This window comes from Salvelinus alpinus, chromosome 21 (genome assembly GCF_045679555.1).
Source record: "Salvelinus alpinus chromosome 21, SLU_Salpinus.1, whole genome shotgun sequence".
In the NCBI taxonomy this organism is placed as follows: domain Eukaryota; kingdom Metazoa; phylum Chordata; class Actinopteri; order Salmoniformes; family Salmonidae; genus Salvelinus; species Salvelinus alpinus.
In genome coordinates, this window is record NC_092106.1 from 4843586 (window position 1) to 4870576 (window position 26991).

General features: G+C 41.9%; 1 protein-coding gene across 1 annotated transcript in view; it reads left to right on the top strand.

The window, feature by feature from the left end:
• Positions 1 to 26991, top strand: part of grik4 (glutamate receptor, ionotropic, kainate 4) — a 477591-nt gene that overhangs the window by 117869 nt on the left and 332731 nt on the right. The window contains exon 2 of the mRNA XM_071356615.1: positions 19101 to 19255. The gene's annotated coding sequence lies outside the window, so the exon portion shown is untranslated. The remainder of the gene's footprint in view (positions 1 to 19100; positions 19256 to 26991) is intronic.

The window sequence follows — 26991 nt, forward strand, 5'->3', positions numbered from 1 at the left end:
TGCTAAGGCAAACAACCAGAGACAGATATACCCCCACTGAGTTGACAGCTCCTGATATAATGATCATCTCTGATCTCTTGGCTGTTGTGAGCCAAGAGCCCACCTAACCATATGTTGTCTAATAGCACTATTTGTAGAAGTGATGGGGTTCTAAGCCAATGGATGCTGAGCTATGGGGTTTGAAGTGGCCAACCCGTGTTCCTCCCTGTTACTTTGATCAGCCCAGATGTTGAAGAAATAAGTGTCCCTGTGGGTCTTGGTGTGCTGCTGTTCCCAAGCTAGGGACATACATTCATTCCTCTCATTTTCTGTTTGCTCTGTATGTGCATATCTTTGTTTTGTATTCTGTGTCTGTGTGGGTCTGTGTCTATGTGAGTGTATTTCTCTGTGTATTATGTTTCTATGTTTGGGTCTGGTTAGGCTTGGGGGGTTTTCAGATTGTCCTACCTTCATACCGACATTCTGCCATCCTGGGATATTCGGTAATACCGGTACTGAACACAAGGGGCCCTGTTTTCAAACCCCACCGAGCATCTGTAATCTGAACTTTAGCAATGCTAACAAGTACATGTAAAATCCCATAGCGAATACTAGCTTCCAAAAAATGTTATACAGTCTCTGACAAACTATTTGCAGGACAGAAATCCCAGCTCATAAAGTTAGACAAAGTAACTAAAAAAAAACAAATCTTATACAGCAAGGCTCTTGATCCAGGAGGGGATTCTCTGCTGTTACCAAGAGAAGCTTGATTTTGCAAGAAGCTAACAAGCTAGATAACTTGCTACCGACTTAGCACTGCAGAGCATTTAGCACATTTTAGACAGTTAACTTAAAAGTTATAAGATATCTAGCTGGCAAACATTTAGTTGTGAATTCCATACTGTAATTAGATCGCCTGGCGCGTGATGCACAACAGCGAGTGACTCACAAGGCTCCCGTCTCTCGCCGTTGTGTGCTTGTAATGTGACTTTTGACTACCGGTAAGCTTCATCATGTGACAGGTGATATGAAGAATGCAATCTGCTTTATCTCCTATTGCACAAGTTGACTGTAGCTACAAAAATGTAAATGTATAAAACAAACTTCAAATAAATAGTTTTGACGGTATTGGAAAAACCGCCCAAGGTAATCTGAAGGTTAGCAATGCTAACAAGCACATGTAAAATCAGGAGTAAAAATGTTGCTTAACAAGTCACATAATACGTTGCATGGACTCACTCTGTTTACACTAATAGTGTTTAACATGATTTTTGAATGACTACTTCATCTCTGTACCCCACACATACAATTATCTGTAAGGTCCATTAGTCAAGCAATGCATTTCAAACACAGATTCAACTACAAAGACCAAGGAGGTTTTCCAGTGCCTCGCAAAGAAGGGCACCCGTTGGTAGATGGGTAAAAAAAGCAGACATTGAATATCCCTTTGAGCATGGTGAAGTTATTAATTACACTTTGGATGGTGTATCAATACACCCAGGTACTACAAAGATACAGGCGTCCTTCCTAACTCAGTTAATGGAGAGGAAGAAAACCACTCAGGGTTTTCACCATGAGGCCAATGTGGAATGAGTCAAGGTGTATGAATACTTTATGAAGGCACTGCATATACAGTGCATTCGGAAAATATTCAGACCCCTTCCCTTTTTCCACATTTTGTTACATTACAGCCTCAATTCAAAATGGATTTAAAAAAAAACATAATACAAATTTGAAAACATGTTTTTAGATTTTTATGCAAAAATACAGAAATATCAATTTTACATACAGTACCAGTCAACAGTTTAGACACACCTACTCATTCAAGGGTATTTCTTTATTTTTACTATTTTCTACATTGTAGAATAATAGTGAAGACATCAAAACTATGAAATAACACATGCAAAAAAAATGTCAACCTTTATTTAACTAGGCAAGTCAGTTAAGAACAAATTCTTATTTACAATGACGGCCTACCCCGGCCAAACCCGGACGACGCTTGGCCAATTGTGCGCCACCCCATGGGACTCACAATCACAGCAAATTGTGATTCAGCCTGGAATCGAACCAGAGTCTGTAGTGACGCCTCTAGCACTGATATGCAGTGCCTTAGACCACTGCGCCACTCGGGAGCCCATATGGAATTATGTAGTAACCCAAAAAGTGTTAAACAAATCAAAATATTTTATATATTCTTCAGTAGCCACCCTTTGCCTTGATGACAGCTTTGCACACTATTGGCATTCTCTCAACCAGCTTCACCTGGAATGCTTTTCCAACAGTCTTGAAGTTCCCACATATGCTGAGGATTTGTTGGCTGCTTTTCCTTCACTCTGCGGTCCAACTCATCATAAACCATCTCATTTGGGTTGAGGTCGGTTGATTGTGGAGGCCAGGTCTTCTGATGCAGCACTCCATCACTCTCATTCTTGGTCAAATAGCCCTTAAACATCCTGGAGGTGTGTTAGGTCATTGTCCTGATGAAAAACAAATGATAGTCCCACTAAGCGCAAACCAGATGGTTTGGCGTATCGCTGCAGAATCCTGTGGTAGACATGCTGGTTAAGTGTGCCTTGAATTCTAAATAAATCACCATCACATCTCTTCCTCCATGCTTTACGGTGGAAACCACACATGCGGAGATCATCCGTTCACCTACTCTACAATGTAGAAAATAGTAAAAATAAAGAAAAACCCTTGAATGAGTAGGTGTGTCCAAACTTTTGACTGGTACTGTAAGTTTTCACACCCGAGTGATTACAGCTGAGTCTCTTTCTGGGTTAAAGAAAGCATTTTCCTCATCAGTCTACACACAATACCCCATAATGACAAAGCGAAAACAGGTTTTTATTTAATAAAAAATGAAAAACAAAAATGACTTATTTACATAAGCATTCAGACCCTTTGCTGTGAGACTTGAAATTAAGCTCAGGTGCATCTTGTTTTCATTGATCATCCTTGAGGTGTTTCTACAACTTGATTGGAGTCCACCTGTGGTACATTTTATTGATTGGACATGATTTGGAAAGACAAACTCCTGTCTATGTAAGGTCCCACAGTTGACAGTGCATTTCAGAACAAAAACCAAGCAATGAGGTTGAAGGAATTGTCCGTAGAGCTACTGTACGAGACAGGATTGTGTTGAGGCAAAGACCTGGGGAAGGGTACCGAACAATTTCTGCAGCATTGAAGTTCCTCAAGAACACAGGGGCCTCCATCATTCTTAAATGGAAGAAGTTTGGAACCACCAAGACTCTTCCTTGAGCTGGCCGCCCGGCCAAACTGAGCAATAAAAATAAAAAACTGATGTTCCAGAGCTCCTCTGTAGAGATGGGAGAACCTTCCAGAAGGACAAACATCTCTGCAGCACTCCACCGATCAGGCCTTTTTGGTAGAGTGGCCAGACGGAAGCACCTCCTCAGTAAAAGGCACTTGACAGCCCGCTTGGAGTTTGCCAAAAGGCACCTAAAGGACTCTCAGACCATGCGAAACAAGATTCTTTGGTCTGATGAAACCAAGATTGAACTCTTTGGCCTGAATGCAGAGCGTCACGTCTGGAGGAAATCTGGCACCATCCCTACGGTGAAGCATGGTGGTGGCAGCAACTTGCTGTGAAGATGTTTTTCAGTGGCAGGGACTGGCAGACTTGTGAGGATCAAGGGAAAGATGAACGGAGCAAAGTACACAGAGATCCTTGATGAAAACATGCTCCAGAGTGATTAGGATCTCAGACTGGGGCCAAGGTTCACCTTCCAACAAGACAACGACCCTCAGCACATAGCCAAGACAACGCAGGAGTGGCTTTGGGACAAGTCTCTGAATGTCCTCGAGTGGCCCAGCCAGAGCCCGGACTTGAACCTGATCGAACATATCTGGAGAGACCTGAAAATTGCTGTGCAGCGACTCTCCTCATCCAAACTGACAGAGCTTGAGAGGATCTGCAGAGAAGAATGGGAGAAACTCCCCAATTACAGGTGTGCCAAACTTGTAGCATCATACCCAAAAAGTCTCGAGGCAGTAATGACTGCCTAAGGTGCTTCAATAAAGTACTGAGTAAAGAGTCTGAATACTTATGTAAATGTGATATTTCCTTTTTGTGTTAAATTATTTAGTTTTTAAAGTCTAAAAAACAGTTTTTGCTTCATCATTATGGGGTATTGTGTTTAGATTGATGAGGGAAAATAACTATTTAATCCATTGCAGAAATAGGCTGTAATGTAATTTTTTTTTTAGAAAAAGTCAAGGGGTCTGAATACTTTCTGATTGCACTGTAGTATGATAGCATACATATGTTTAAATATTGAGAAAGAACAAAAGAAAGAACATATTGAAAACTTTTTACAGGAGCATTTTACTCTTACACCTGAAAAGACTTCTGGTTTCATGCGAAGCCACGAAGAACTGAACGCCTGATGAAAATCCATCATCTTCGCAACGTCATGCAGTGAAAACACATTTAATGAGCCTCCTTTAATTCTCCCTGTACACACACACACACTTTTAGGAATAGTGAGGTGAGGGTCGACCTGTAATGCTCCTGAGAGTGGTTGGAGGCCGACATTACCTTTGGCAACTATGACAAAACAAAATATATCCAACATCTCCAAAAATACATCAACCTCTATAGACATTCCTTATTATCTTTGAACGTGTCCTGCGTGTCCAAAAAAATTGGTCTGTCACAGCCTGCTCTGACAGGAGCTTAATTTACATGTCGCTGATATCACTGTGTTACTATTAATATGGACACGTTTTTTTTCTGATCTGCTATCGTCAAGTCATCCTGGAAATTAAAAAGTGAACCTTATAAACGGAAAAGAACATCTAGTAGGTTGGCAGTTTGTATCACGGAATTCCTCATCGTTCCACTTGTCCGTGAGAAAACTGGGAATCTGGTCTCCTCTGTCATTGTGTTTTCTCTAACCTTACAGAGAGAGAGAGAGAGGACATGTTTGTCTTGCTGACTGGTGGTAAAGTATACTCTGGGGAGTCTGTGTTTCACCTGCTCCCTAGGATCAATGTTATTTTCGTGGGAAAGACCTTGACTGTGCATGAGTACACTACGGTTCTTAAATGACTTGGATAGAGGAGATTTACATGCACTATAATGGATAGCTATACTGTCATGTAAAGCCTAACTTTCCGTCCGAGAATTATTTTTTTATCAGTTAACAGAGAGTCACTGAGCCTCGAGCCTGTGGTTTCTCTGTGCAGATGGTCCGGAAATGCATAAACACAATTTTGCAAGGTCTCTTTTAATATAACATTTGCACTGCACCAGTTGTGTATATTTTAAAATGTGCCCCGCAGCTAGCCAGGGAATGGTGACTTCACGAAAATCATGAATAAACCAACAGTAGATATTTGTCAACAGAAACGGCAGTCAATTTTATCTTATTAGTAATTGCTGAATTTCCCCAACAACATAATTACATGCATACGTCTTGGTGTATTGGCAGAAGTGTGGAAACAAGTTTGATTTCATCTCTTCAAACAGCCCAAATGTTAACACCTAATCAAATGGAGCTTACTTCAAAATAAAATCAAAAATCACTTACTTTTTCAAATGGAAAGTTTGTTCAACCATTTGCTCACTGTGAAAGAATTGTATGACTTGATTTCTTTAATCTGAGGTTTGAATTTAAAGGAACAATACAGTCCAAAATCAGATGCTTTCAGACCTCAAAAGTAGTCTAATGTCATGATGTGTTCACGACCCAGGCCGTCTGTTTTTACATCCAGCTTTATGCCACAATGTAAAATGAATGGAAAACGTAAACCCCATGTAATGTTTCGCTGCTTATATGTTCTATTCATTTGGGGATGAGGCATGTAGCCATCGATCTACACATCCAATGAGATGGCATGTGGACTCATATTGACATTAGACTGCTTTGGAGGTCTGGAAAAAATTTGACAAATTTAGATTTTGGAGTGCAATGTCCCTTTAAACCCCCAATGCCAACCCCAGTCAGATTACTGCTTTGCTTATAATTTGTGCTGTACTCACACACCCCTTTGTCACGTAGAGTTGCAATGTAGAGAGGTTTAACTTCTTTAATGTCCTCCACTCAGCCAGTCCTGACGCTTTTGGCCTGTACATCTTCAGCCCTTTGTGTCTCTTTCTTTATGTTTCGTCACACTATGCCTTGAGCCACTGGCAGGCTAAGTGTAATCCCTTTTTTTGCTGTGGTAGATTTAGTAACACTGTACAAGCATGGGTAGAGCTCAAAGCATGCTGTACAGTACACTTTTCAACAGTATGGGTGAGTAAGCTATAAATAAAGGACTGCAGGGGTCCTTTGGGTGTCTGTATCTGTTGGGACAAAAAACACAAGGTTAAACTTTGTTTCGTTAGCTCGCTTACCGAAAAAAATTGGCTTCTGGCAAATCTTTGGCCAAGTTGCCATACATTTGCAGCAAGTTCATATTTTCACATGCAAATTAGTTTTGTTGCCGACTGTTACGGCAAATGTGCGACTTGTGAACTTCTGGCAATCAACTTGTGGCGAACATTCTACTGTTTGCTGCAAATGTGCTGCGAACTCAGTATGAATATGCAAATTATTTCAGGTTTTTGGAAACTGTATGTTGACAACGTTGATATGTTTTGTGTACATAAACCAAATCACATAACTTTAAATTAACTTGCTTCTTACAGAGAAAACTAAATGAACATGTATATAAAAAAAGACAAAAGTACTAAATATACTAAACAATATGTATTCAATGTCTTAACAGATCAAAATAAATCCAATACAATTTGAAGTCATCAGCATGCTAATGAAGAAAAGACCTAAGACTGGATAGTTCCCAAATAAATGGTTTATTTAATATTTGTATCTAACTACAACATGTACATGAGAGAAATGTAAACACTATGGGGATGTTGACCGTAGGATGTTTAAAGGGGCAACTACAGAATTTACACGAGCCAAGTGATAACTGAGCAATATCTTTCAACCAAAGGAAGTTGAAAAGATAATTAACCAAATTGTAATAATTCAAACAACAAAAACCAAATCAAACCCAGTTCAGAACGACTGCCTTTTTGAGGGATCTTTGGAGAAGGTGGCCCTGTGGAAGTCCTTTGTCCAAAATTAGGATACTGAAAACAATCACTTAAAACATTTTCTAGTTTGTCATCTTAAAGTAGACTCAGCAGCTAATGTTTGGCTTTGGAAAAACAGGGTCACCTGTTTCAAAGTTGCCTTGATGTTGCTATGCTTCTTACTGATACTGGCATTCTATATATTTTTCAGCAAGGAAAGAGTGTTTCTGCCTTGTATAAATGCTTTATAAACAAATGATGTAGCTAGCATAAACTGGGACTGTCACGCATTTGCCTTTGCCTACGCCTACTCCTATGCCTATGCCTACTCCTACGCCTACTCCTGCTCCATCCCTCTGGCGCTCGACGTCGCTGGTCTACTAACCACCGGCCCTGGCAACTATTATTACGCACACCTGCTCTCCATTACACACACCTGGTCATAATTTCTTCGGTGATTACTCCCCCTTTCATTAGTCATTAGGTGGTATTGTTTTCCTATCACGCCTCTCATGTTTGTTCATCTGTATCATTTCTTTATTAAACTCACCTTCTACACCTAGAGCCACATTATACAAGATTTTTCTCCAGCCAAGCCTCAACACAATTGATTCAAACTAATGAACTAATTATGATATTCAATCTAGACTGGGGACTTCATCATCAAGAGACAGTTGTCTATTAGTTGTCTCTTCTTCCTGACTCAGGTGTGTAAGGCTTGGGTGGAAGAAAAACAACATCATTTGAGATATACTTAATATGGCAATTCATATTATTTTTCCAAAAGGAATTATTGTGAATTTACAGAAGTCTTGACCTGGTGTACACATATTTCTCTGTCCTCAATCTGTCTTTTTGCCTTGTAACTGATTGTTTCTAGAAAGAGAGAAGGACAACACATGATCACGACGCGCTAGCTACTCGTTTAAAGCAATGAACGATCGAATTGTTACAAAGACAATGTATGGGCTACATTTATGAGAATAACACATGCATTTACTTACCTTATCAATCTTGAAGACTCATTTATCACCCCCAAAAAAGTGTTAGGAATGAGTGCACCACAAACATCTTTCCAGTGTGTTGATGCATCCTCCTCCCAATACAGCGTCTTCCAACACCACTGGTAGGGGAAGGGTATACATCGGCAAAAGCTAAGTCTTGCTTTGATGTCAAGTAAGCTCATATTGTTGCTGTTGTGCTAGCTAACATGCTATTGAACAGCGACAGTAGCATATTGACATGCATATTGGTAATAAAAGACAGCAGGCAAATCATTAGTTAGCTAGCTAGCTATTACATTATTTGTGATTGAAACTGGTATCAACAAAATGTGTTTCACTCTATCCCATAAAACATGAAATTTCTAACTAGGCATCAATTAGCTAACACAATTGTAATGTTTATTAGGAAGTTTAATAAGTTAGACACTCTACTGGACAACTTTGGTAGGTAGCTTAGCTAGATGGCTAGCTTGGTTTCCATTTTCCAACAGGTTTTTCTAATCCCCCTGATTGGTCGTCAACGGTTACTGGTCTTGGAACTCATGTGTTCACCAGAAATGGCTTCTGGTAGACTGTTTGCCACTAGTGGCAATAAATATGGTTGTTGTCTAAGGTTTGCTGCAGAGTCACCACTAGTGTCGAACATTTGCACATTTCTAGCAGCATTTTGTGGAACACTATTAAGTTTTCCACAACAAATGCATTTTTGTAAGGGCTGTCTCAATGTTTCACAGTCTATGAAGACTGGAAGGACATTTTATCACCATTTCCACTGAGACTTTGGATCCGTCAGCACTTCACTTTTTCTCCCTATTATTACTTACATCCCCTCAAACTGTATTAAAGCGCTTCAAATGTGAATTTGATCTACCTCCACCGTGCCTACTGTACATAGTCTCTTGACAAATAGATACCTTTAATCTTTTAGCATTTCCTTAAAGACGAATTGGACCACTTTCCGCCCGAACAAAAAAGCTTTGAAAGCGGCAATCTTTTGTGTTTTTTTCTCCACTATCCAACCCACAGAAAACCCCAGGAGAATTGAAAACACCTCTGGTTAGGATGCTCTGTCTTAAATGATACCAGTCAAATGGCAGGCCTTCTTTGATTTGTATTTAGGATCTGAATACAAGCCAAAGCTTTTGAAGTAGCAGTGTTTTATGTTTATTTTGCCTTTATGTTTCATTGGCTTAGACCAGGGCTCTCCAACCCTGTTCCTGGAGAGCTACCATCAGGGCCGGCCCTCCCATTAGGCAAGATTAGGCAGTCACCTACGGCAGCACTTGAATTCGGGGCGGAATTTTGGCAATTGGCCGCCACCCTCCGGCGTCCCTGATCTCCTACTACACCACTGGCGCCCCAGACACTAGCTCATAGGGGTTGCTGCAGTTCCTGCCCCCACCCCATTCCCGCTTCTATCGAAGTTCACTCCCACAATCCTTGATAGCTATGGTGATGTGTGTGTTTATATGGGATTATCAAATTGTGAAACATTCATAAAAATGTCTCTGCCATTTAAATGATTGTACTCTTCGCTGCTAGAACCAGCGAACGGGGTCGGTCTCTGCGAATGAACGGCCTGTCCTCAGAGGCTTGTCATTCTCCACACCGGCTGATGGATATTGCTGCACGCTGATAAGATTCAGCAGGGAATTTCTTTGGTTTAGAGATTGTGACTCTTATCATTCGTTTTTTAAATATATTTGCTTCCTGGTAGTTTTTGTCTCTTAGACATTGTAGCAAATTTTGTTTCAAATCGCTATAGCTTACTTTTAGCTAAAATGATATCCACTAGTAATAGCTAGCTAACGTTAACTGGCAAGGTCAGGCTACTGTCTTAATCACTAATCGTCTTCCTAAACAGTTTTAAAGTTTGTGTGCTCCTCCGGCGAACCGGAGGAGTACGAGCCATCCACTTCCACCGATGATGACAGCTCTCTGGGTGAACAAGAACAGGTGGTCGCACCAGGCCTAGCCACACCTCCAAACAATGCCGGCGGAGACCCTACTACTCAGATTCGTCGCTCCATGTCCCCGATGACAGTGGTGGTGCTGTTGCTAAGTCCGACTCCCAGATAAAAAGCATAAGAGATCCCGGTGAGTGGCCAAAATACAGTACCAGTCAAAGTTTGGACACACCTACTCATTCAAGGATACTTCTTTATTTTTACTTTTTTCTAAGACATCAAAACTATGAAATAGCACATATGGAATCATGTAGTAACCAAAAAAGTGTAAACCAAATCAAAATATATTTTATATTTGAGATTCTTCAAAGTAGCCACCCTTTGCCTTGATGACAGCTTTGCACACTCTTGGCATTCTTTCAACCAGCTTCACGAGGTAGTCACAAGGAATGCATTTCAATTAACAGATGTGCCTTGTTAAAAGTTAATTTGTGGAATTTCTTTCCTTCGCTTAAGCCAATCAGTTGTAACGAGTGCGCTGAGAGTCGGGAAGCAAGTTCAGGGAGTGAGTGTTTTAATGAATAAACAAAACAATAAACACAAACAACGCACCGACATGAAACAGAGTCAATAACACCTGAGGAAAGAACCAAGGGGAGTGACAGATATAGAAGAAGATAATCAAGGAGGTGATGGAGTCCAGGTGAGTGTCATGAGGCGCAGGTGCGCGAGACGATGGTGACATGTGTGCGGGATAATCAGCAGCCTGATGACCTAGAGAACGGAGCGAGAGTATACATGACATGTGACAAGGTAGAGGTGGTATACAGAAGATAGCCCTATTTGGTAAAAGACCAAGTCCATATTATGGCAAGAACAGCTCAAATAAGCAAAGAGAAACGACAGTCCATCATTACTTTAAGACATGAAGGTCAGTCAATCCGGAACATTTCAAGAACTTTAAAAGTTTCTTCATGTGCAGTCACAAAAACCATCAAGTGTTATGATGAAACTGGCTCTCATGAGGACCGCCACAGGAAAGGAAGATCCAGTGTTACCTCTGCTGCAGAGGATAAGTTCATTAGAGTTACCAGCCTGAGAAATTGCAGCACAAATAAATGCTTCACAGAGTTCAAGTAACAGACATATCTCAACGTCAACTGTTCAGAGGAGACTGTGTGAATCAGGCCTTCATGGTCGAATTGCTGCAAAGAAACCACTACTTAAGGATACCAATGAGAAGAAGAGATTTGCTTAGGCCAAGAAACACGAGCAATTGACATTAGACCGGTGGAAATCTGTCCTTTGGTCTGATGAGTCCAAATTTGAGATTTTTGGTTCAACCCGGCGTGTGTTTGTGAGACGCAGAGCAGGTGAATAGATCTCCACATGTGTGGTTCCCACCGTGAAGCATGGAGGAGGAGGTGTGATGGTGCTTTTCTGCTGACACTGTGATTTATTTAGAATTCAAGGCACACTTAACCAGCATGGCTACCACAGCATTCTGCAGCGATATGCCATCCCATCTGGTTTGCGCTTAGTGGGACTATCATTTGTTTTTCAACAGGACAATAACCCAATTCATCTCCAGGCTGTGTAAAAGCTATTTGACCAAGAAGGAGAGTGATGGAGTGCTGCATCAGATGACCTGGCCTTCACAAATCACCCGACCTCAACCCAATTGAGATGATTTGGGATGAGTTGGACCGCAGAGTGAAGGAAAAGCAGCCAACAAGTGCTCAGTATATCTGGGAACTCCTTCAAGACTGTTGGAAAAGCATTCCAGGTTAAGCTGGTTGAGAGAATCCCAAGAGTGTGCAATACTTTCATCAAGGCAAAGGGTGGCTACTTTGAAGAATCTCATTTATTTCATAGTGTTGGTGTATTCACTATTTTTCTACAATGTAGAATATAGTAAAAATAAAGAAAAAGCCTGGAATGAGCAGGTGTGTCCAAACTTTTGACTGGTACTGTATATGAATGGATCCTTACGGAACATGTTAGTGCAGGCTGGGCCACATCAGGATAAGGAGGGGAATTTCCCAAGAGATGAGGGTCAACGAAAGTTTTCAGTGGCACAGTACATAGGAAGATGGAGAACGGGGAGAGAGTGGAGACTTCATGGCTTGTCTTTTCCAAGCAAAATGATCCAGCCTTCTGGTTTTGCTGCAAACTTCTTTCACACAAATCTGCCCTGGTCAGGGATGGAACCAGGGACCGGAATAATCTGTGCCACCTCCTCAGTTCGCATGAGAAGTGGCATGACCACCTAGATAGTGTCCAGAAGATCAGGCTAGTGTCCAAGCAAATTATTGATGCCCAAGCCCAACGAGCCATTGACTGAAAGACTCCACTGGCAGCAGATGCTGAAGAGGCTCATAGCCCTGATACTCGTAATGGCCACCCAGAACATTGCGCTACGTGGGACCACTGACAGGCTGAATGAGACAAATAATTGTAACTTTCTGAAGTTTGTGAAAATGCTGGGTATCTTTGATGGAATCATGAAGGTAAGGAGACTATAGTCCCCCAAAAAATGCACTAACTTGGTAAAAGAATCCAGAAGGAAATCATTGAGATGTAGAGATCCAGCAGACAGTGTGCAGTGAGCTAAAAGCAGACAAATATTTTTCTTTCATTTTGTACTGCACACCAGACAAAAGCAAAACAGAGCAGATGACCATGTTGGTGCATTTTGTTTCAACCGAGGATGGTGGGTCAGTTCGCACGAGAGAGCACTTCCTGGAGTTTAGTGAACTGCTTGACACAATGGGGGCGGGCATCAATCAATCAAATGTATTCATAAAGCCCTTTTACATCAGCAGATGTCACAAAGTGCTGTATAGAAACCCAGCCTAAAACCCCAAACAGTAAGCAATGCAAATGTAGAAGCATGGTGGCTAGGAAAAACTCCCTAGAAATGCATGACTGAGTTGCTCATCTCAAAACTACAGAAACATTGCATCGCCAGCATGAACATGAGAGGGCAGGGGTATGACAAGGGGCGAATATTCTCTCTGATGCAGCATCGTGTTGCTTGGAGGCGGCTGAGTTTTTTAACACCATCCAAGAGATTTATACATTTTTATCCGGATCTACACACCGCTGGGACTTGCTGAAAGAGCATGTAAAAGATGGACTCACAGTGAAACCCCTCAGCACCACGAGATGGGAGAGGGGAAAGGCGTTGTACCGTGAGGTGTTGCTTTATCTGTTTTTTGAAACCAAGTTTGCTGTTTATTTGAGCAATTTGAGATGGAACGGAGTTCCATGCAATAATGGCTCTATATAATACTGTATGCTTTCTTGAATTTGTTCTGGATTTGGGGACTGTGAAAAGACCGCTGGGGTAAGTTTGTGTGTCAGAGCTGCGTGTAAGTTCACTATGCAAACAATTTGGAATTTTCAACACATTAATGTTTCTTCAGTCTCTCCTCAACTCTTAGCCAAGAGAGACTGGCATGCATATTATTTATATCAGCCCTCTGATTACAATGAAGAGCAAGATGTGGCGCTCTGTTCTGGGCCAGCTGCAGCTTAACTAGGTCTTTCCTTGCAGCACTGGACCACACGACCAGACAATAATCAAGATTAGACAAAACTAGAGCCTGCAGAACTTGCTTTTTGGAGTGTGGTGTCAAAAAAGCAGAGCATCTCTTTATTACGGACAGACCTCCCCATCTTCACAACCACTGAATCTACATTTGAAGTTGGAAGTTTACATACACTTAAGTTGGAGTCATTAAAACTCGTTTTTCAACCACTCCACACATTTCTTGTTAACGGTTAGGACATCTACTTTGTGCATGACACAAGTAATTTTTCCAACAATTGTTTAGACAGATTATTTCACAATTCCAGTGGGTCAGAAGTGTACATACACTAAGTTGACTGTGCCTTTAAACAGCTTGCAAAATTCCAGAAAACGATGGCATGGCTTTAGAAGCTTCTGATAGGCTAAATGACATCATTTTGAGTCAATTGGAGGTGTACCTGTGGATGTATTCCAAGGCCTACCTTCAAACTCACTGCCTTTGCTTGACATCATGGGACAATCAAAAGAAATCAGCCAAGACCTCAGAAATAAAATTGTAGACCTCCACATCTCTGGTTCATCCTTGGGAGCAATTTCCAAACGACTGAAGGTACCACGTTCATCTGTAGAAACAATAGTACGCAAGTATAAACACCATGGGACCACGCAGCCGTCATAACGCTCAGGAAGGAGACACATTCTGTCTCCTAGAGATGAACGTACTTTGGTGCAAAAAGTGCAAATCAATCCCAGAACAACAGCAAAGGACCTTGTGAAGATGCTGGATGAAACAGGTACAAAAGTATCTATATCCACAGTAAAACAAGTCTTATATCGACATAACCTGAAAGTCCGCTCAGCAAAGTAGAAGCCACTGCGCCAAAGCCGCCATAAAAAAGCTAGACAATGGTGTGTAACTGCACATGGGGACAGAGATCGTACTTTTTGGAGAAATGTCCTCTGGTCTGATGAAACAAAAATAGAACTGTTGGGCCATAATGACCATCGTTATGTTTGGAGGGAAAAGGGGGAGGCTTGCAAGCCGAAGAACACCACCCCAACCATGAAGCACAGGGGTGGCAGCATCATGTTGTGGGGGTGCTTTGCTGCTGGAGGGACTGGTGCACTTCACAAAACAGATGGCATCATGAGGAAAGGAAATTATGTGGATATATTGAAGCAATATCTCAAGACATCAGTCAGGAAGTTAGAGCTTGGTCGCAAATGGGTCTTCCAAATGGACAATGACCCCAAGCATACTTCCAAAGTTGTGGCAAAATGGCGTAAGGACAACGAAGTCAAGGTATTGGAGTGGCTATCACAAAGCCTTGACCACAATCCTATAGAACATTTGTGGGCAGAACTGAAAAAGCATGTGTGAGCAAGGAGGCCTACAAACCTGACTCAGTTACACCAGCTCTGTCAGGAGGAATGGGCCAAAATTCACCCAACTTATTATGGGAAGCTTGTGGAAGGCAACCCGAAATGTTTGACCCAAGTTAAACAATTTAAAGGCAATGCTACCAAATACTAATTGAGTGTATGTAAACTTCTGACCCACTGGGAATGTGATGAAATAAATAAAAGCTGAAATAAATCATTCTTTCTACTATTTTTCTGACATTTCACATTCTTAAAATAAAGTGGTGATCCTAACTGACCTAAGACAGCGAACTTTTACTAGGATTAAATGTCAGGAATTGTGACAAACTGAGTTTAAATGTTTTTGGCTAAGGTGTATGTAAACTTCCAACTTCAACTGTATATGTTTTGACCATGACAGTTCACAATCTAAGGTAACACCAAGTAATTCAGTCTCCTCAATTTGTTCATCAGCCACACCATTCATTAGCAGATTCAGCTCAAAGAGCACAGTAGTGTTTTCAGCATTCTGTACAACATCCCCACCATCAAGGACATGGACAGGGACCGCGCAACACTGGAGCGGGCCCTTACCTACGGGATTCCAGGGACATCGACGCACTGGAGTACATATTCAGACATCACATGGCGTCCTTGTATCCCAGTGTCTTTGCTTCCCCAGAGAGCTCTTCTCACACTCCCTGTGACAGTGGTAAGTTGAGAGCGCACATTCTCCAAGTTCAAACTCATCAACAACTACCTGTGCCCTACCATGAATCAAGAGAGACCCAATGGACTCTCCACCATATCAATTGAACACGAGTTATCTCACAAAATCAACCTCCAACAAGCAGTGCAAGCTTTTGCTGCCAGGAAGGCCAGGCGAGTCAACTTTGAATAAAAGGTAAGCGTTGATCATACACTCGCATTAATTCTATAACCGAGTAATTTGTAAGATTACTCAATTATCTATCACGTGTTTACTTTGTATTTTTATTTATTTAATTAGACTACATCCCCCTCTATCTCCCCTCCCTCTGTCTCTGTCTCAGATGATTTGATTTCAGGACCCTGGACAGCCACCGAGAGACCGTCGCTGACTGCAATGCAGCACCACAGCAGAGAAAAGAGACCCCTCTAGGCGGGCCACGAAATAAATAAATGCTGAAACTGATGTTGGACAATCAAATTCGATATGTAAATAAACTAAATGCTTATTTTACACTTCTCCAGCGAAACGAGGCCTGCCGTGCATTTATGAAAGCACTTGTTTCCAAAGCTCAAATGATCACTCTTTTTTTTTTACAGTTCTACAGGAATATGAAATTATATGTTAAGTATGTTAAATAAGTGTTATTTTATTGTAATTGTAACAATTGTGGGCTCGTGCCATGTGTGATAACAGGTGGCATATTATTAGTAGGAAACTTGTTTTCCTACTATAAGCAGTTGGCTGCATAGTGATTGCAACATGCAGGGGTTAAAGTAAAATGATCTTCTGCCTGGTAAGGGACCTCCTATATGGGCATAATCATAGAATAACATATATAATTGGAGCCTATTTCTTCCTATTCGCAAAAGTAAGTGGTAAGCCTACCTGTTTGACGGACAGTTATGCTATCCATAGATGTCGGTATAGCCAAATCCTCCAATACTGTCGAATGCACTCCTCAAATGCCTCCGTGTCTGGGAAGGGCTTGGTGTGTTTGGTTAAAATCCGGGCTTGAATTGAGTGAGGGTATCACATACCCTTTGTTAAAGAAAAGGGCAAAAAGTATATCTCTTGTTTGCTTTATATTTTCAAATAAATACGTAAAAAGTGTTCAGATTATATAAAGCGTTCTATGACAATGCGTAACTCCGTGATGCCTTATGGTAGAAACGAGCTTTAAAATGCCCGCGAAAGACGTGACTTCGATGCTTATGGGGATAGATTGATTCCTCTCTATGACATTCTGAAGCTGAGCAGCAACCTATAATATTTGAGGAGATTAAAAAAAAATTGACTTTTCTATTCTGTCCCTATTAATTGAGCTTTTCACTTTCTGAAAAGATAAGATGTTTGTTTAAACTCAGGCAGCTTTTAAGGAAGCACTTCTGTTGTTGGGTTATACAACGGACAAGTAACCAGATGTGTTAAAAAAAAAATTGTTTAATTTGTAGTATAAGCCTATTAATTGGGCTGATATTTTGTTCTGTTCCTGCGACTTTTAACTGAGAAAAACCTATAGTCGAGCACCTGCTGTACATTTTTTAGCCGGGATAGGAGGGGGGAGGCAGTTTTTTATTTCACCTAGGGCGGCAGAACGTCCAGGGCCGGCCCTAGCTACCATCCTGTACGTTTTTGCGACAAACTTAATCAGCTGATTCTAATCATTAGCTGGTTGTTAAGCTTAATTTCGTTAGGTAAAATGGGGTTGAAGCGAAAACCTACATGAAATGTAGGAACAGGGATGGAGAGCCTTGGCTTAAACTATATAATATTTATCAGTTTGACATGTTTCCTAGTCCTACTGAAGGCATACTGTGCATGCTTTCCTTCTGATCATGCTTTGACGTTTCCAATGGAAGAGGGTAATCAGTAAACCAGGGAATGTAATTTCTCAGTGGAGTCCAGAGTTAATCAAGGATGCATGAAGGAAGCAACAGGTGTTGCTGTGTCGAGGTTCCACAAGTTATTTTTTGTTGTTGTTGCCACAGTGCTAAGTGATTAGGTCCCTCTCTAAGGAATTTTAATAATGTCATCGCTATTAAAATGCAATGACATTCGATTAATGTTCGTCTTGTAAATTTATATTTACTTTCTCATTTACCGTAAAATTAGTTTGCAATATTGTGGCGTAGTTTTCCACAAATCAAATCAAATTTTATTTGTCACATACACATGGTTAGCAGATGTAAATGTGAGTGTAGCAAACGTGTGTGCTTCTAGTTCCGACCATGCAGTAATATCTAACAAGTAACCTAACAATTTCACAACAACTACTCATACACACCAGCGTAAAGGAATGAATAAGAATATGTACATATAAATATATGGATGAGCGATGGCCCGAACGGCATAGGCAAGATGCAGTAGATGGTATAGAGTACAGTATATGCATATGAGATGAGTAATGTAGGGTATGTAAACATTATATAATGTGGCATTGTTTAAAGTGACTAGTGATACATTTATTACATCCAATTTTTTATTATTAAAGTGGCTAGAGATTTGAGTCAGTATGTTGGCAGCAGCCACTCAATGTTAGTGATGGCTGTTTAACAGTCTGATGGCCTTGAGATAGAAGCTGTTTTTCAGTCTCTCGGTCCCAGCTTTGATGCACCTGTACTGACCTCGCCTTCTGGATGATAGCGGGGTGAACAGGCAGTGGCTCGGGTGGTTGTTGTCCTTGATGATCTTTATGGCCTTCCTGTGACATCGGGTGGTGTAGGTGTCCTGGAGGGCAGGTAGTTTAGAATGATAGTTTAGTTAGTTTAGTTTAGAATGAATATGAGTTTCAAAGTTATCCAGGAAATGCACAGAGGCTAGTGCTGAGCAGTTAACCAAAATGTTGTTTCTGATGTCGGTTCAATTACTTTAATTCCATTTAGTAAATTTTTTTGTGAACTCAACAAATCATTTCTCTAGAGAGAAATTCTATCAAGCACGAGCGACATCAAATCAAGGACGGACTGTGGGACGTTGTAGTTTTCAATGGGCAAAAATTCTACCTACTGTATATCCATAAAAAAACGATGCCAGCTGATTCTTGATTTCGACTGGCTGAGAAACGCTGCCTGTCTGTCTGTCTCGTCCCGACTCCCGACACGTTCAATACTATGGGACAGCTTGAGTATTGAAACAATGTTGCAAATGTCGGAGAGATAGATAGCCAGCAAGGTTTATACAAATCTCCAGTGTTGAAAACTAAACGTTAGTCTAAAAGAAATGTGAGATAATGTCTAGATGCTTTTTGTAGTGAAGCTCAAGTTTATAAATTGCCTGGCTGGACTGATGAGACAGTGGATTGGCTTTCAGATGGAACAGAGTAAATAGGCATTTTAATGTCATACATAGATGGTGGTAACTTGAGGAAAAGACACCGGCTGAAATGTGGTTTTAACTAATCAGCATTCAGGATTAGACCCAGCCGTTGTATGTTATGAGGACGTTATGAGGACATACCGTTGATATTGTGACATGGAGGACTACCGCTTCTAAAGTGATGTTTAGTCAGAGCCAGACTGTTTATCCCTGGGTTGTCCCCTGTGTCTTGCAGCGTGTCAGCAGCAGTGAGACCCAGCAGAGTGGTGCGGGTGGTGTTTGGGATGCGGAGAGCCGTATAGGAGCTAAGTGGGCCCCTCACCTTAACGCCATCTGCTTCCTGTGCCGCTTCAAGATGGATTAGAGCCTTTACGCCTCCAGAGATCAAAGGTACGTGATGTCTCGTAATCAGCCGCTACTCACCTGCTCTCCTCCATAAGGCTTTGGCCCAGGAGTGGAGGAGTGTAGAGGAGCAACAGAGGGAGTGTCAAGTCCCACTGTTGTTTGTCTAGTGTAGTACAGTGGGCTACATTATAGCTGGCCATTACTCCCCAATGAATATAATGCATTTGGAAAGTATTCAGACCCCTTCAGTTTTTCGACTTTGTTACGTTAGTCTTATTCTAAAATGGATTAAATAAATAAAAAATCCTCATCAATCTAGACACAATGCCCCATAATGACAAAGCAAAAACAAGTTTTTAGAAATTTTTGCAAGTGTATTAAAAGTTAAAAACAAAAACAACGTGTCTACATAAGCATTCAGACCAGTTGCTATGAGACTCAAAATTGAGCTCAGGTGCATCCTGTTTCCATAGATCATCCTTGAGATGTTTCTATAACTTCATTGGAATCCACCTGTGGTAAATTCAATTGATTGGACATGATTTGGAAAGGCACACACCTCTGTATATAAGATCCCACAGTTGACATTGCATGTCAGAGGGAAAACCAAGCCATGGAGGTCAAAGGAATTGTCCGTAGACCTCCGAGACAGTATTGTGTCGGGGCACAGATCTGGGGAAGCGTACTAAAAAATGTCTGCAGCATTGAAGGTCCCCAAGAACACAGTGGCCTCCTTCATTATTAAATAGAAGAAGTTTGGAACCACCAAGATTCTTCCTAGAGCTGGCCACCTGGCCAAACTGAGCAATCGGGGGAGAAGTGCCTTGGTCATGGTCACTCTGACAGAGCTCCAGAGTTCCTCTGTGGAGATGCGAGAACCTTCCAGAAGGACAACCATCTTTGCGGCACTCCACCAATCAGGCCTTTATGGTAGAGTGGCGAGACAGAAACCCCTCCTCGGTAAAAGGAACATGACAGTCCGCTTGGAGTTTGCCAAAAAGGCACCTAACGGACTCTGACCATGAGAAACAAGATTCTCTGGTCTGATGACACCAAGATTGAACTCTTTGGCCTGAATGCCAAGCATCACATCTGGAGGAAACCTGGCACCATCCCTACGGTGAAGCATGGTGGTGGCAGCATCATGCTGTGGGGATGTTTTTCAGCAGTAGGGACTGGGAGACTAGTCAGGATCGAGGGAAAGATGAACGGAGAAAAGTAGAGAGATCTTTGATAAAAACCTGCTCATGAGTGCTCAGGACCTCAGACTGGGGTGAAGGTTCACGTTCCAACAAGACAACGACCCTAAGCACACAGCCAAGACAACACAGGAGTGGCTTCGGGACAAGTCTCTGAATGTCCTTGAGTGGCCCAGCCAGAGCCCAGACTTCAACCCGATCAAACATCTCTAGAGTGACCTGAAAATAGCTGTGCAGCGACGCTCCCCATCCAACCTGACAGAGATTGAGAGGATTGGCAAAGAGGAATGGGAGAAATTCCCCAAATTACAGATGTGCCAAACTTGTTGCGTCATACCCAAGAAGACTCAAGGCTTTAATCGCTACCAAAGGTGCTTCAACAAAGTACTGAGTAAAGGGTGAGAATAATTTTTTATGAGGTAATGTGTGTAGATTGATGAGGGGAATAAAAAATAAAAAAAATAATTAGAATAAGGCTGTAACGTCACAAAATGTGGAAAAAGTCAAGGGGTCTGAATACTTTCCCGAATGCACTGTATGTATGATTGCGTCAGAGGGGGCTGAGAGAAAGAGCCAGGCTGCTTTTGATGCAGTAAATTGTGCTGCAGACATTTACATCTTTCAAGGATGGGGAATTAAGAAAGTTCGGACCGCAGAGAGGACCTTACCTGGTCACAGGAAACTCTTTGAAGATGTTTTAGGAAGAAGGAGCTCTCTTGTTTACGTGAGACTTGCAAGCAAGCTGCATGGGAGGGATGGGAGGACTAATATACTGTTGCACCACCTCTAAAGTGCCTGAGGGAAGGAAATTATTTGTTTTTAGTGTAGCACAGTTTTTTACAGAGTTTAAACATGGGTGAGATGTACTGTACCATCAGTATGCTCTTGAGATACTCTCCCTCTTGACTTTTCCTACTTTATTTGTTTCTGTCGGAATCTTCCTGCTTGTGTTTGTTGTTTTAGCACAGTGCCAAAACAAGACAGTACTCTTTTCCCAGTGTCGCGCCGACTTAAAACCAAACTGTGCTGCCTCGCATATCTTATTTGCACGTTCTCCTTTTCAGCGTGGTTCCAGCCACTGAGGGCGACAGGTAGCCTAACGGTTAAGAGGGTTGGGCCAGTAACCGAAAGGTTGCTGGTATGAATCCCTGAGCCGACAAGGTGAAACAATCTGTCAATGTGCCCTTGAGCAAGGCACTCGACTCTAGTTGCTCTCGATAAGAGCGTCTGCTAAATGGGTCAAATGTCAATGTAACCAGCTCAGGACAGCTTGGCTCGGTTTGGCTCAGTAGTGTGAAAAGCCCTTTCGAGTCTGAAGAGACAGATCCAATATTGCCTCTGAAGTATTTTTTTGAGAAAGGGACTTTTGTCCAAAATCACATACAGTACGTCGCTGAGTGTGGCAGGAGATCAGGATTTTATGCCAATCTATTTTTATTCGCGCGAAAATAATATGATGCAGCCGGCGGATCATACAGAGGCTCTCTCCAATATCTACCTGCTGTTCTGGGCCAGAGAAAAAACAGCCACATTCAAAGGAAGCTTAGATTGACACAAAGAGGATCTGAATTTCCCCATACCTGCAGATACTGTATCTTCCAGATGGCAAACAATGGTTATGTAGACTCGATCACACTGAAAGGTGTTAAGTCATTTAGAGCTGGCTTCCTCACCTGAGGACTTTTCACCCAGCATGCATTGTCTGGTATATCTTGTGTTTTTATGTACTTTTCCTCATACATGCAGACGCACACACAAACGTACACACAGACAGACGCATGCGCACACACACACACACACACACACACATCTTCAACCTTTTCTATGGAAGAAACTGTTTACTGTATTTGTGGATGAAATTTCAAAACGAATGAATGTGCTGCATAACATGCTTTTCATATGTTTTAAGTAGCCCCAGTCCTCCCACAGCATTGGTATGCTCTGAATACAAATATAAGAATACAAAGTCTGCTCGGCATCCCTCTGAGGTACTGGCCCTGTGAAATTCACTGGGAACCGAATTTTACTTAGCTGACTTTGGCCCAGATATATTTCAATTTCATAGCATATGCATTCTTGCACGAGGTGCACTTATATCACTCTGCTGCATATACTGCAAAGTATCCCTCCAGTGTACATAAACCTCCACTTTTATACCGGATCCTAAATCACCAGAGTGTTTTTTTTAACTCAAGCTAGTTTATCATCTTCATTAAAATGGCCATACTTCATATTGTTCACCATTTAACAGCTCTCAGTGATGCTCCAACAACCAAACGGCATTGTGGTGCTCCATCCGCCCTCCGTTCCTGCGTGAGCCGTGCAGCCGGGTAGAGTTGAATCTCTCCAGCAGTGTGTGTTCACTGAACTCATCAGGTCCACTCTGCCGCTGAGGTCTCCTGCCTTTATCCATGCACCTGAGAGCTGGAGATAAGCCACACTGATTTTTGTCTGCTGCTATGTAACAGATTGCATTGTGAGACGGGCATCAAGGACCCAGGAATCACTGGAGGGAAGTCTGGGCTGGCCAGAAGGAGAGCTGTGTGTGTTGAGAGAGAGACACTTTTTACCTTAGAATACCTTTTGAATTAGAAACAGCTGACGTGTGCGTGTGCATGAGTGTGTGTGGTGTCCCCCCAGAATGGCTGCATGGTCATCATCCCAGTTGGGTCCCTGTAGAGGCTTGGATTAATGCATAAGGTCATTGACTTGTGAGTAAGGCTGTGTAATCAGCAGCTTTTACTGCTGCTATAAACCTTTTTCACAGTTCTTTGGGTCACAGAGTGTGGAAGTTCTCTCACTTCATCAAGAGAGTGAGTGGGAAAGGGCACAGCGGAGAGGGTCAAGGAGACTGAGTGTGTCACTGATTCGCTTCCACCCAGCATGCCATTTCCCTAAATGTTACAGTCAATTTTCTTATCAGGCAAAAATCATATTTTTCAGACAGATGCTCGGCTTCTGCCACATAACATGGCTTCTGATACAGATGTTGCATCTGTGTGCCATTCAGGGCTGTACTGATAGTTTTCTGTTGTCCTTCCTGGCGCTTGTCCTATGGCCCATTTTGAAATTCAGTTTGTTTCACTTATGTTTGATCAGTGTTGTTTAAATAGCTGTCTCAATATTTGTGGGCCCAATTGTGAAGATGCCTGGTTGTTTAGCTTCATCAGTGGAATCGTGTTTCTTTTTCCCCCCATGTAGTAGACGGGTCGTCCCACACTGTGACAAGTCTAGCGGAAAATGAAATTAGGAGAAGTGTAGCAGTTTGATTTAGGATTCCCAGCTAGCCAAGTTCTGCCTGTGTTGTACATGACATATACAGTACAGGGTGAAGTGAAAGGGATTGTTATGCGATGACCGTGCATACACTGAAATGTACGAGTCATCAACGTTTACGAACTCAAGGGATGTTGACCTTGAGTAATCCGTTAGAAATCCACTTAAATGATATGACCTGTGTTGCTGTTGCGGTCTCTCGTGTATCTACCAGGTAATACACAAGCGTTCACCCTCTGCAATGTGAAGTAAACAAAACCGCCCAGAACTGGAGATGCACCGTTGAGGTCCTTTGCTTCACTAGGAGCTAAAGGTGAAAAACTAAGTCCGACCATGTGAATGACATCGCTTAGAAGTTGTTGAAAGCAGTCAAACAGGTGGGCATGCTGCAGGCTGTTTGATTCTGGAAAAGGTAGATAAAAGAACACATTGACGCCTTGAAGAAGCTCTCTCCCCCATATGAGCGTTACAGGTCTCTCATCACACAAGACATCCTTTGGAGCGGGCCGTGATATATTCCTTGATGGCTGGAAGTGAGAGCGTTATGCTCTGTAAAGCCTAGAGTAGTGGAACCTGTTTTTAGCATTACAAATCGAGGACATATCGAGGACCTATCAGCACTTACAATTACCCAATTGGCAATGACAACCAATAAACTGGTTCTACAATGTAATAGGCAATTTCCACATCCATTGTTTTAATGATTATTAGCCTATTGATATTCCATCACCATTCATACATGGAAAAATAATATTATCTTATTCAACTCCAAAGCGTGGGCCACATAGCCTATTTCTAGGGTTACTGAGGCATGCACGCTCCTCTTACACACAACCAGAAGGATAAACATTAGAATTAGGATGGTGCTTTCAAGACAATGCAGCACTCCATCACTCTCTTTCTTGGTCAAATAGCCCTTACACAGCTTGGAGGTTTGTTTTGGGTCATTGTCCCGTTGAAAAACAAATGATAGTCCCACTAAGCGTAAACCAGATGGGATGGCGTATCGCTGCAGAATGCTGTGGTAGCCATGCTGGTTAAGTGTGCCTTGAATTCTAAATAAATCACGACAGTGTCACCAGCAAAGCACCATCACACCTCCTCCTCCATGCTTCACGGTGGAAACCACACATGCAGAGATCATCTGTTCACCTACTCTGCGTCTCACAAAGACACGGCAGTTGGAACCCAAAATCTCAAATTTGGACTCATCAGACCGAAGGACAGATTTCCACCGGTCTAATGTCCATTGCCCGTGTTTGTTGGCCCAAGCAAGTCTCTTCTTCTTATTGGTGTCCTTAAGTAGTGGTTTCTTTGCAGCATTTCGAACATGAAGGCCTGATTCACACAGTCTCCTCTGAACAGTTGATGTTGAGATGTGTCTTTTACTTGAACTCTGCGAGGTGCAGAGTAAATGTCTTAAAGTAAATGATGGACTGCCATTTCTCTTTGCTTATTTGAGCTGTTCTTGCCATAATATGGACTTGGTCTTTTACCAAATAGGGCTATCTTCAGTATACTACCCCTACCTTGTCACAACACAACTGATTGGCTCAAACGCAAATGAACTTTTAACAAGGCACACCTGTTAATTGAAATGCATTCCAGGTCACTACATCATGAAGCTGGTTGAGAGAATACCAAAAGTGTGCAAAGCAAAGGTGGCTACTTTGAAGAATCTGAAATATAAACTATATTTTGATTTGTTTAACACTTTTTGGGTTACCTCATGTGCATTATTTCATAGTTTTGATGTCTTCACTATTATTCTACAATTTAGAAAATAGTAAAATAAAGAAAAACCCCTGAATGAGTAGGTGTGTTAAAACTATTGACTGGTACTGTAAATAAACAGAACTTCTACCTCATGATTCTTGTAAACGTTCATGTTCACCATAAACATCGCACCCACTCAGAGGGTAAGAAATGGTCAATGAAAATGTATCGTGTCATACATGAAACAGAAATGCATTAAACGGTATGGGGATGGAATGATGAAACAGTAGCAATTATTGTAGGAGTAGATAGATTTGCCGCACTGTCTAGAGTTTGGAGAGCACAAGTGGAGAGATGTGCTTATGTTTGCTCTTCACAAAAGCAGGCTAATTTATTAATTTTAACAACAAATTCCAAATGCAAGCTTCATAAGTAAATGATACATTTCAAACAATTTTTACATACCAAAAGACCAGTAGGCCTATGCTAGTAATTGTGGCTTGATGCCCAATTGCTGGTGAGCATGTAAAGTAAACAATTCGTATTCTTGATCACCAAACCATTTTTGGAGCTGCATATTTAGTCCAACAATCCTCTCACCCTACGAATTGGTGTTTACGCTGCAAACAATCCTATCGCTGTACATAACCTAACCTGTGTTGATTGACAGTTTGCTGGTCCAATCAGAGGGCAGAGTGTGCGTTTCACTAGCCAATCTGTTGCACATTCCTTTGCAAGGTGGGTGCTGCGCCTACTGTCTCTAGCTGTGTGGGGAGTAATCCACAGAGACTCTGGACCGCAAAATGAGTGACAAAACCTGGCCAGATAATTGAATGTTATCCGTCTCAAGTCAAAACTTTGTCCATAAGTCATAAAATTTGTGACTCAAGTCAAACACAAATCCAAATCATGTGACTCGAGTTCACAACTTCTCTCTGCCATTTTATATGTATAAACCCGTACTGGAATTCCTTCTGTTTCATTCAGGCTGCAAATACAAAACATGTACTATTGCCCATTCTCCAACATATACAACATATGTCTCGGCCGCATGTTTAAAAAAATGTATCTAGTGCCATGTGCTTCATCTCTGCAGATCTGCTTGTTGCTGACTGTAAATTAGACTTCCAGCAACTTGTGTTTATGTCTGCTTAGAGAGGGAGAATGAGAGAGGGAGAGAGATCTCTTAAATGAACCGTCTCGAGACGCATAAAGAGAGAAGAGATGCGATGGGGTAGGGAGAAAGACAAAGACAGAGAGAAATGGAGGGGGAGAGAGAGACCATGCCAGTCTTAATGATCTAGTCTGAGTGGAGTGGAAGGAAGAGTCATGGCCTGGCCGGCCCAGGCTACAGTAACATCTGGCTCCAGTGGAGTGTGGTGAAGGGTGGTATTGCTAGAGCTTGGTAAACACCATTTAGGATGGAGGAGGGGGGGACCATCAGTAAAAAGACTGTTGCTCCTGCCAAAGTCCTCTTGCCTGATTGATCGAACCACTTTGTTCTGTATTTCTATTATTGCTGTCTGATGAGATGTGGGCTGTGGAGGGTGTGAAGGAGAGGAGGGCAAGGGGTTTTTAGTGCCCATATCT